The sequence below is a fragment of the Acinonyx jubatus genome, chromosome F2, assembly GCF_027475565.1.
Source record: "Acinonyx jubatus isolate Ajub_Pintada_27869175 chromosome F2, VMU_Ajub_asm_v1.0, whole genome shotgun sequence".
Classification (NCBI taxonomy): Eukaryota; Metazoa; Chordata; class Mammalia; order Carnivora; family Felidae; genus Acinonyx; species Acinonyx jubatus.
Window position 1 is genome coordinate 52,180,237 of NC_069394.1, and position 12,187 is coordinate 52,192,423.

Here is a 12,187-nt window from a genome sequence, read left to right on the forward strand (position 1 = left end):
AACTCCATACTGTTTTCTACAGTGGCTGCATCACTTTGCATTCCCACCAAGAGTGAACAAAGGTTCCTTTATCTCCAGATCTTCACCAACACTTGTTTTTCATATTTTTGATTTTAGCTCTTCTGACAGGTGTGAGGTGATATCTCACTGTGGTTTTGATTTGCATTTCCCCGATGATGAGTGTTGTCAAGCATCTTTTCATGTGTCTGTTGGCCATCTGTATATCTCTTTGGAGAAATACCTTTTTGTTTTTAATTGGATTATTTGGATTTTTAGGTAATGAGATATATAAGTTCTTTGTAAATTTGTATACTAACCTCTTATTGGATATATCATTTGCAAGTATCTTCTCCCATTCGGTAGGTTTTCCTTTATTTTTTTCTTTTGCTGTGCAGAAGCTTTTTATTTTCATGTAGTTCCAGTGGTTTAGTTTGGCTCTGTTTCCCTTGTATCGGGAGACATATCTAGAAAAATGTTGCTATGTATGGCTAATGTCAGAGAAATTACTGCCTGTGTTCCTTTCTAGGATTTTAATGGTTTCAGGTCTCACATTTAGGTCTTTAATCCATTTTGAGTTTATTTTTGTGTACAGTGTAAGTAAGTGGTCCAGTTTCATTCTTTTGCATGTAGCTGTCCAGTTTTCCCATCACCGTTTGTTGAAGAGACTTTTTACCATTGCATATTCTTTCCTCCTTTGTCATAGATTAATTGACCATATATTTGTAGGTTTATTTCAGAGCTCTCTACCATTCTGTTCTATTGATTTATGTGTCTATTTTTGTGCCAGGACCATACTGTTTTGATTACTACAGCTTTGTAGTGTATCTTAAAATATGGAATTGTGATGCCTCCAATTTTGTTCTTCTCAAGATTACTTTAGCTATTCAGCATTTTTTATGGTTCTGCATAAATTTTAGGGTTATTTGTTCTAGTCCTGTGAAAAATGCAGTTGGTATTTTGACAGGGATTGCATTAAATGTGCAGATTGCTTTGGGTAGTTTGAACATTTTAACAAAGAAAAATTGTAACAATGACAAATACCTCTCTTTAATTGCCATACTCCTGTACCAAAAGGGTCTCCATTGCTGATGCCACCAGTAAATAGTCTAGGGTCCAAGATGTCTAAAAGGTGGCTTCATTGTGATAAGGGTTCTCTGCACAAATAAATAACATTACTGACCCTCTTTTCACATTTCTCCTACATGGATTCCAGAATATTGCTGATTTATGATACCAATACCATTTTAATGAAGTCACTATTTCAAATATTTTTATTTAATTGGTATTCCTCTGTACTCTTGCAAAAAAAAAAAAGGAGAGAAAGAGAAAGAGAGGGGAAATGGAAACGTTTAAGGCTAAAGGTTAATATGATCAACACAGGCTCCAAATTGCCAATCTTCTTTAATCCTACCCTATCCTAAGATTTATTTTCCTGACTTTCTCTTTGTTAGAATGAGCTTTTGCTTAGAAGTTTCCTGAATCTTATACAAATAGACTCCCACGTCCTCCAATCATAACCATACTTAAGTGACCTTGTATGACTATTATTTAGGTTCATATCCAAATTCTACTACCAGAGATGGTATTATTAAATACTGTTGTTACCTTTACAGTTAGCACAGTACTCTCATTATAAGATTTACATTTATATTTCTCCCTTCACGATAAAAAAATACCTGAAAAATAGCTTAGAAAGATTTTAGCAATAAAGAATGTGATATTTACAAATGACATTCATCCATTCATTTGTTCATTCAGCTATTCACTCAGCAATGGCCATCAATTTGTTAGAAGTGGTTCAGAATAGAGGAATCATGTGTTGACTAGCAAATAGTGCACCATAGGGAAAGTTACACTACATAGCAGAAGCTTATTGAAGTGTGAAGTAGTTAAAGATCCCATGCCAAGGGCCCTTCCTGATTCCACTTGCTTCTTGGAAATCAACAATTATTTTATGACTAAAGTACCCATTCCATTAATATGGAAGTTACCTCCAATACAGCAATAAAAGGGTAAGGTTAAACCATTTTTTATTTTTCTTTCAGTAGATTTAACATCAGTATAAACTTTTATAGTATATGGAATGTGGCATGGCTCCTTCTATGTGCAAACCAGAATGTAATTGTAAGAGTTATTTACTATAGGAATATTTTTCAAACTAAGGAAAAAATCCTTTCTCCAAATGAAATATTGCCCCTGTATCCCAGATTCCAGTTGGGTACTTTAAAACTGTTGATTCAACACTTCCAACCCCTAAAATTCTATGCCCAGAGGAAGTCAGACTCTCTTCTTAGATTTATACAAATTTCTGTGATGACATTTTTATAGATTCCTCTACCTCACTGCCCCTTTTCTAAGAGAACTGCTTCTAAGTACATTGTCAAGCATCTTCTAAGCTCTCTGAGCAATATAAATTGTAAGACGCATTCATGACTCGATAAACTACAGTCACAGTTCCCAAAACCCTTGGAATTTCCGAAGTATTGAGTGGCAAAGGTATTTCTTGTTATGTTTATGAGGTGACTTTTGGACCCCACTTAAGGAAGTAGGGTGATTACTAGGAGAACAAAGCAGGGTTAAAGTGTTGGAAGTTTCACTCTCTGGCAGCAAGCAACCCCCACCTCCATGGGAGAGGAGAGGGCCTGGAAGATAAATCAATCACCACTAGCTAATGTTTTTCATCAATCACCACAATGTGTTGAAGCCTCCATAAAACCCCAAGAGGAAAAGTAGCTTCAGGGTTGGTGACTGGCATGTGGAAATTTGGGGAGAATGGATCACCTGGAGAGGACATGGAGGTTCCTCTTAACTTTTCTCCATACCTTGTCCAAGAAATCTCTTCCATCTGGCTGTTCCTGAGTTATATCTTTTTTATTATAAACCTGTGATCTAGTAAGTAAAATGTTTCTTTAAGTTCTGTGAGCTGCTCTAGCAAGTTTTAAAAAAATGTTTATTAACTTTTGAGAGAGATAGAGAGCACAACTGGAGTAGTGACAGAGAGAGAGGAAGACACAGAATCTGGAGCAGGCTCCAAGCTGTCAGCGCAGAGCCCAAGGTGGGGCTCCAGTTCACAAACCAGGAGATCATGACCTGAGCCGAACTCAGACACTTAACCAACTGAGCCACCCAGGTGCCCTGATCTAGCAAATTAATTGAACCCAAGGAAGTCATTGTAACCTCTGATTTCTATCCAGCTGGGAACAAACTGAACTTTGGACTGGGTTCTGAAGTCCAAGCAGGAGGCCATGGGGACCTCTAATCTCTAACTCATCAGTCAGAAGCAGAGACAACTGGGCTTGTGCCTGAAGTCTGAAGTAGGGGCCAGGGGGAGGGGCAGTCTTGACTGAAGCCTTAACCTCTGGGTAGGTAGTGTCAGAATTGAGCTGAATTGTAGGACACCCAGCTGGAGTTCCAAGAATTATTTGTTGGTATGGTGAGAACCTCCAGACCAAGGTGGGAATTGGGTCCAGGAACAGGATGGACTCTCTCTCTCCTTCCTTCCCTTCTCACCATTCTTAGCAGATTGCTCTACAGCACAAAAGTATTTTGTTCTTTATTATACAGAACAATTAAGCATACCTCTTCTCTTACCGCTGGATGTAGCCTAAACAAATCATTAAAACGTTCCTACAATTAACTAAGTCCATTCTTAAAAGCAGCTGTGGCTAAGAAAGTAATATCCCCCCCAACCCCTTTTTCTATTATGTAAAGAAGCTTAACGTATGAACAGTTAAATAAATGAATAATTGCAGCTGAACTGGAAGTGCCCTGAGAACTCTTCCCTCTCATCTCAAACTCCTCCCCACCCAGTGTCAAAATGAAATTCACAGAACTTCTGGGATTACTGTTTTAAAATAACTTCCCAAGAGGCTCTTCCACAGGACATTACATTTATAAATCTGAAAGCTTCTATTATATAACCTTGCTGCCATCTGGGGTAAAGCATTTAGCCAGTAACATAGTTGGTTACAAACTGGTTAAAGCTCAAGATCTACTGATCCATCCAATCACACCAATATAGCCAAAAAACTTCAAAACACAACAACCTATAACTCTTTACTGAAATATCAATATGAGTTAGATCAAACCTCTTTAAGACTTGAGAAACAAAAAGTGAAATCAAAACTAGAGAAAAAATAGCCAATAAAAGATGCCTTTTTCTATGCATATATTGAATGTTTATAAGTTCTAATAAGGTATATTTTAGAGTTGAGTATAGTATATTTTTTTATGATGCCTGGGAATCTATACTCAATACCAGAAGATATTTCTGGGTTTATTGTTTGTTTATTCACTGACTGACACTTTTCTTCATTTAATGAACCTGAAAATGTAAAACATTTTATGACACTCATCTCTACCTCTACAAACAGTATAAAACTAGTATTTGTTGAATGCTTATAATATGCTAGACACACTATCTCTATTTTAGAAAGGAGAAAAAAAATAGAGACTCAGAGTTAATAAGTGACTTGACATAAATCATACTCCTAGTGAGTTACAAAACTGGACTTTGAACCAAGTTTGAAATCCAGGCACCTAAACATGACACTGGTAAGTAGTCCTTCAGAGACTTGCACTGTTGCTGACTTTCACTTTGTTTTGTTGTTGTTTTGTTTTGTTTTGAGTGAGAGACAGCACGAGTGGGGGCGAAAAGCAGAGGGAGAGAGAGAAAAAATCCTAAGCAAGCTCCATACTCAGCACAGAGCCCAATACAAGGCTCCATCCCACAACCCTGCGATCATGACCTGAGCTGAAATAAAGAGTTGTATGCTCAACAGACTGAGCCACCCAGGCACCCCCACTTTGTTTTTTACTGAAGCAAAATTTTATTTTGTCTCCTGCAAGGTTTAATAAAATAAGAAATTTTTTTTAAGTTTTTACAAATTATTTGATTCAATCAACTTTTAAGCACTTACAGTATGCAAAATTCTATAATTACACTGTGATGAATAGTAAAATAAAGTAACACCATGGGTTTTTCTGTTTTTAAAATATAATCACTTTAATTTCATACTTAAAATAACCTTGTGAAATAGATATTACTATCTTTATTTTAGAAGTAAGTAAACTGAGGCCTATTCAAAATCACTGGGTCCTAAGGTATATACATATTCAACTTTATAGCTACAACCAATTTTCCAAAGTAGTTGTACTAATTTATTTTCCTATCAATAGTGTAAGAGTTCTAGTTGCTTCACATTACTTCCAACACTTGTATATCTTTTTCATTTTAACCAATGTAATACGCATGCAGTGGTAGCTCACTGTGGTTGTAGCTTTCCATGAACATACAACTAGTAAAATAAGCACTTTCATATGCTTTTTTGAACATTTAGAAATCCCCTTTGGAGCACCCTTTTGTCAATTTTTCTATTAGCTTTTCTATCTTTTGTGATTAACTTATAGAAGTTCTTTATATATTCTGAATCTAATCCTTTTCCAGATATATGTATTGCAAATGTATTTCCAGATATATGTATTCCTCTACTATGTACCTTGTCTTTTTACTCTGTTAATGGTGTCTCTTATTGAACAAGAATTTTTAACTTTAATGGAATCCAGTGTTTCACTTTTCTCTTTATGTTCTGTTTAATAAATCTTTGTCAACTCCAAGGTCATGAAGATATTCTACTATGTTTTCTTTCAAAAATCTTATTGTTTTACCTTTTACATATTAGATTAATTCTGAAATTGAAGTTTGTATATGGGGTGAAGTAGATGTCAGGATATAATTTTTCCATATGGATATCCAATTGACTTAGTACCTTCTCTATATCTCTGCAATGTCACTTTTGTCATAAATCAATACACTATATAAGTTCAATCTGTTTCTCTATTTTATTGGTCTCATTGATCTATTTTATGCCAACACTACAATTTTTTAAATCATTTATTTTAGAGAGACAGCCCACAAGCAGGGTAGAGGGGCAGAGGAGAGAGAGAGAGCGAGGGTGAGAGCGAGAGAGAGAGAGAGAGAGAGAGAGAGAATCCTCAGCAGGCTCCACGCTCAGCACACAGCCCCACTCGGGCCAGCTTGATCTCACAACCCTGGGATCATGACCTGAGCTGAAAAGAGTCAGACGCTCAAATGACTGAGCCACCCAGGTTCCCCTAACACTACCATTTCATCTTGCTTCACACATCTTACCTCTGAGTTCATTTCACTTCTTTTTGAATATTCTTACAGTAGGTAAGGTGCCTTGCTGGCTTAGTTGGTAGAGCACGTGACATTTGATCTTGGGGTTGTGAGTTCATACCCCATGTTGGGTATAGAGATTACTTTTAAAAACATCTTTCAGTGGGTTTTGTTAGTGGAAAACTCTGCTTGTGTCTAAATTTTTTTTATTGAGATATAACTAACATAACATTATCTTCAGTTGTACAACATAACGATTCAATATTTGTTTATATTGTAAAATAATAACCACGAGAAATCTAGTTAACATCCATTACCATTGTTACAGATTTTTTTCTCCTAATGAGAACTTTTAAGATCTTGCAGTTTTTTTTTATGATTATTTTTTTATTTTTGAGACAGAGAGAGAGAGAGAGACAGAGCATGAGCAGGGGAGGAGCAGGCAGAGAGGGAGACACAGAATCCGAAGCAGGCTCCAGGCTCTGAGCTGTCAGCACAGAGCCCGACACGGGGCTCAAACCCATGAACCATGAGATCATGACTTGAGCTGAAGTCAGACACTTAACTGACTGAGCCACCCAGGTGCCCCAATATCTTGCAGCTTTTAAATATATAATATAGCATAAACATTTTTTTCTTTATCCTAACAGATAACTTTAGCTACCTAGATTTACAATTGTATTCTCCCAGTATTCTGAACATATTATATTCTGGCTTCTTTTAATGCTACCGATCTAACTGCTGTTCTTTTATAAATAATGTATTTTTCTTCATCTTTCAGACCTTCTCCTTCCTTTCAACTTCTCTTGCCTCCAATGTGTCCTATATCAGAGGATGTCTGTCATTCATCAATACTGAAATTATCAGACATTATCTTTTGAACAGGCAATTTTACTTTCTGTCTTCAGGTGAAGAACGTTTACAAATTGCATGTTGAATTTCTCAAATGGATAGGTGTCTTAGGTTTTCAATATCTTTATCTCTATATTTCTCTTCCTGAGTAATATATTTGAGTGTATAATACCACAAATAACCATCTATCAATACACACAATTTCAAAGAAAATATCTTTTAATTTCTCAACAACTATTTGATATTTTTCAAAATTGTCTATCTTTTGGTCATGGTATTTTCCTCAATTTCTATTTTAATAAATTATTTTCTTATGATTTTTGTCATTTTAAAATTATTTCATAGTCACTTTCCAATATTTCTATTATGTGACAACATAGGGGACAGTGCTACTCTCGATGTACTGACTCTTATTCATATTGCATTGTTTCTTTGTGTCTTTTCATATAATTTTGGAATGAACTAATCCTCACTGGGGCTTTACCTTTTGGGCTCTTTAATAGCTTTGTTGAAAACACAAACTATTGGGGTTTTTTTCCCATGGGCATTATGGGACTTGCAACACTTTTATGTCAATTCCTTATCTGAATGTTCCCAGATTATACAGGTAGGATCAATTTAAATCCCAAACCCATATTTATGAATTATCACAGGAAAACAATTCAACCTACAGAACACTCCAAAATGGCAATCTTTCAAGTCATCTCTTTCCAGGGGATGGATTTTTTTCTAGTCCACCACTTCCCTACGCGTAGCTAGTTGAGAGTTCTGGCATTATTAGGTAAACTAAACTGAGTCTCAGTTACAACTCTCTTCTGTGCTTCTTGGGTGTTAAGACTCCCATCTCCTAGTTACTCAGACTGGCTAGTTCCCTCAGAATGGCAAGCAGTGGCAAGGCTCAGCATCAGCTTACACCTTTTCTTCTCAAGGCATTTTCTTTTTCTTTTTGATCCTTAAGGCCTTTTTTCCTAGTAAAGTCAGCCATGAGTTTCATTTAAATGTTAGTGTATTGCACTTTATTTTATTTTGTGTGTATTACATATTATGTTTTATGTATCATTCTTTCTTCCTGTTAAGGTCTGTATAGGTAGTCTAGTTTGCCATATTGCTGGAACTAGAAATTTCTTCTTAATCCAAACTTTATATATTATCAAATTTACTGAACATTTACTTTTTAAAAGAATTTTTATTTCTTTTTATTTATTTTAGAGAGGGAGAGAGAGCACAGTGGGGAGAAGGGCAGAGGAAGAGGGAGGGGGAGAGGGAGAGGGAGAGGGAGAGAGAGAGAGAGAGAGAGAGAGAGAGTGTCTTATGCAGGCTCTATGCTCAGCACAGAGGCTAATGCAGAGCTCGATCCCACAATCCAGGAACCATTACCTGAGTCGAAATCAAGAAGTCAGATGCTCAATCAACAGAGCCAGCTAGGCGCCCCATTGCATACTTACTTTTTATTAAAAAAATTAGTTATTTTAAACAAACCCAAGATATCATAGCTAACATTTATAGCTTATCATTTGTTATAAGCAATAAGGAATACCTCATGCTAAAGTTAAGAAAAAAAAAGTTGAACCTTTGTTTTTACAGTATACTTAAAAATTTGATCAGTATCATTCCAGGTCCAAAGTGACCAGGTAGCATGTTCTAAATATCCACATAGCACTGCCTAGCTCCTGTCACTTTCTCACCAAGAAAATACCAACCAAAAGAAGGCAGTCTAGTTATGAGCACTGTTTTACCCATTATCAAGGTACTCTATTGTGATTCCAAACAGATTTATATAGCCAAGGGCAAAGTATGTGTGAAATAACAAATGCAGTTTAATACATATAAATGTGAACAAGCTGCACATGCGAAGAAACAAAATCTCCAATAATTTTCATTCTGAAGATTTCCTTTGACTACTTTGTTTACTTTGTTACTACTTTGGTTTCTTTGACTACAGTAATAACCAAATGCCACCTTGTCAAAATAGCTTCATATGAATCCCAAAGATTTATTCAGTGTTGACTGACTATAAACTCTTTTCTGATCACTGACGATACAAAAATGAATAACATTTCAGTGCCTAGGCACAATGTTCATAGTCCATAGTCATGATGTTCAAAGAGCAGATGTGTAGCCAGAAAAATACATTACATTGTGAAACACACAGTATTGGGGGACTAGCTTTGACAAGCGTTGGGCATTAATCAAAAGTGGGATATGAAAGATAGGCTGGTTTTGGGGAGGGAGATAGATAAGAGATTTTATAAAGGAAATGACACTATGCTGAGTCTTTAAGAACAATCATACATTTGCATGATTGGGAAGGGCACTTCAGATAGAAGCAATAGCATATGAAGAGTTCTTTGAAACTAGGAACTATGAATCTGGAATTCTGTTTGTACTTTGTTCTTGATAATAGTGATGAATTTTAATTTCCCAGAATGCCTACTCTGTTGACAGTAATAGATGGTCTTGGGTATTACGGAAAGAGATTAGAGAATTTCTGTTACTGTTTATGAATGTATAAAATGAATAGTTGATATCCATACTGTCACAAAGTTTTTATTCAAATCAGGGATAAAAACGTAACTATGGGGACACCTGGGTGGCTCAGTTGGTTAAGCATCTGACTTCAGCTCAGGTCATGATCTCATGGCTCGTGAGTTCGAGCCCCTGCATTAGGCTCTGTGCTGACAGCTCAGAGTCTGGAGCCTTTCAGATTCTGTGTCTCCCTTCTCTCTGCTCCTCCCCTGCTAGCAATCTGTCTCTCTCTCTCTCTCAAAAATAAATAAGCATTAAAAAAATTTTTTAAGAAAAAAATTAACTATGAAGAATACAAATTATATAGCAACAGCTCCAGTGTCAGATAGAACCCCATTATGCTAAAGTATAGAGGTATTAGAGATACATTTGGGTGATATATAATAGAATAAATACTTAATAAAGTATAAAAACCTTAGGAATATTTATGAGCAAGAGATGAATAGGAAATATTCAAATAACTGAAAAAGAAAAGAAAGCGAGAAACTGAACAATGGGAATTGAAACTATAGACAAAACAATTAGCACTGCAGAGCAGAATCATATAAAGATATTAAGATAGGAAAGATTTATTTGTTATATTATAAAGTATTTTCCTATCACAAAAAAAACAGTTCTTAAAATTGTTCCGACCAACTGAGTTGGAACGAAGAGTGATGAGTACAGAATAAAGGTAAAGGAAATGATACAAAGGTCAAACCAGAACAAGCCATGAATTGGGCTTTTTTAATAGGAATGCACCAAATATGCAAATTATATCTCTGTGTAAACTGTGGAGATAAATCTTAATTTTACTAGTTAAAAAATGTTCATCAAAATTATTAAAATTGAATCTTCCATAATAAATAATGAATCAAAAAGGTGAAATGGATCAATAGAGTAAGATCACAATGGACTCTTATTAACCAGGGATTCTTTCTGTAGAAAATGAGACTAGAAGTAGATTTGGTATAATTACATGACATGGATTGATGGACAGAAGTAGGGAGAAAGAAATATGCGAGTATGTGAAAAACAAAATCCTGAACTAGATCATTGTGCAGAGAGCAGGACCCTGTAAGTAATAAATGTCAGTACATTCACTTGACTCCATTAAAACTGGAATGCTAGAAAGGAGTTTAAATAGAGGGGGAGAAAGTTTCATTAGGTTCTTTAATGCTAACCTAAGTGAGAAATAGTATGAAAAACAAAGACCAATGTAGATTTTAAAACTTCAAGCAAAAGGGTGGAACTGAAAGGGGAGTAATAGGCGAGGAAGAAAGATGTGACCAAAAAAGAATATATGACAACTATTTTAAGTTCCACAATAAAGAATATGCTTTTCAAAGACCCCCGTTGCACACAGAAATGAGTAAATACATACTGCATGAAAGTACACCATGATAGCTTGAGTCAAATATGCATTTCATGACATTTTCAAAATAGAATACCTCACGACTAAGCCAAGTTTTAAAAACTTGAAGATTGTGTGATATTAAAAATTAATTAGAAAAGTATTAATGTGCTTTCTTTTTTACATTTCTGTGTATTTGACTTTGTTGGCCTAAGGCATCCTCTATCTATAAGGAGAACAGAATTTCTTACAGGAGAAATGAAAAGAGAAAGAAAATATTAATATTTAATTTCTGGGAAGCAGATAGGTACTCAGTGAAACTGTAATTGTCTTGCACATTAGTTTATTGTATTGATACTTTTCCTCCCCAAATATCCTGGTAGCCGTTTTGCCTTGTTTCACATATGAAAGCCCAAGACTGGCTAGTGTTACTAGATCTCCTTTGCAAGAGTTATTATCTCTTCCACCTAGGACCTATAAGGCAGAAGCCTTGCAGCTCGATAGCTGAAGGAGGACAATATAAAGAAGAGACTGTGCTTCTTCTAGCCTGAGAGTTGGTAAGAAGAATAGGGACAAGGAGAACAAGAGAGTGATAGGTGTCCCTAATTTCCTCTCCCGAGACTTTGGCTCCAAGAGGTCCCTACCAACCAGTAGACAAGGAAGATAGCCATTTACCCAAAGATGCCACTTGGGTCCCGGATTGGCAGTTCCCTCTGATGTCATAGTCATTTAAGCCACATCCACTGGCCTATGTACCTATGTGCTATCATAAGAGGGGAAGAGAAGGTAAGCAGACAGCTTGACCACAGCATGAAGGGACAGATTATAATATTGCATTGGAAAAGTTAAAATAGATTGAGCATTTACTTAAATTTCCTCCCAGGAAGAAATCCAAATTAGCTTAAATACGCAATAAACTAGATTTTTCTCTGCACATTTGAATATAGTATGAACTAAATGTTATGACCCAGCTTTAAATGTAGTAAAAACTACAAGATCACCATGCCCAAGATGTTCGACTTCAACAAATCATCTGAGAATATCATTTGTCAGATCAATAACTAAGGATCAGCTTATAGCAAGACACATTATGGTATTAAAATATTGATGATTATTATTATGACTATATTTACATTCCGCTTTTCTTCTGAGATCTCCAAGACATTCACACACTTAGCTCATTATTGCCTTCCTATTAAGTAGAAAAAACCTCCAAACTCATTTAGTCAGGAAAATAATTTACTTATACTACCAGTTAGTAGCTTAGTAATAGGAAACAACAGTTTTTCTGATCTGCTAGCAGTGTCTGATACTTTTATCAGTTCATGTTTTTCATT

General features: G+C 35.7%; 1 long non-coding RNA gene across 1 annotated transcript in view; it reads right to left on the reverse strand.

Moving 5' to 3' along the window:
* LOC128312777 (uncharacterized) overlaps positions 1–12,187 on the reverse strand; it is an 83,599-nt gene that overhangs the window by 17,700 nt on the left and 53,712 nt on the right. The gene's annotated exons all lie outside the window — the stretch shown is intronic.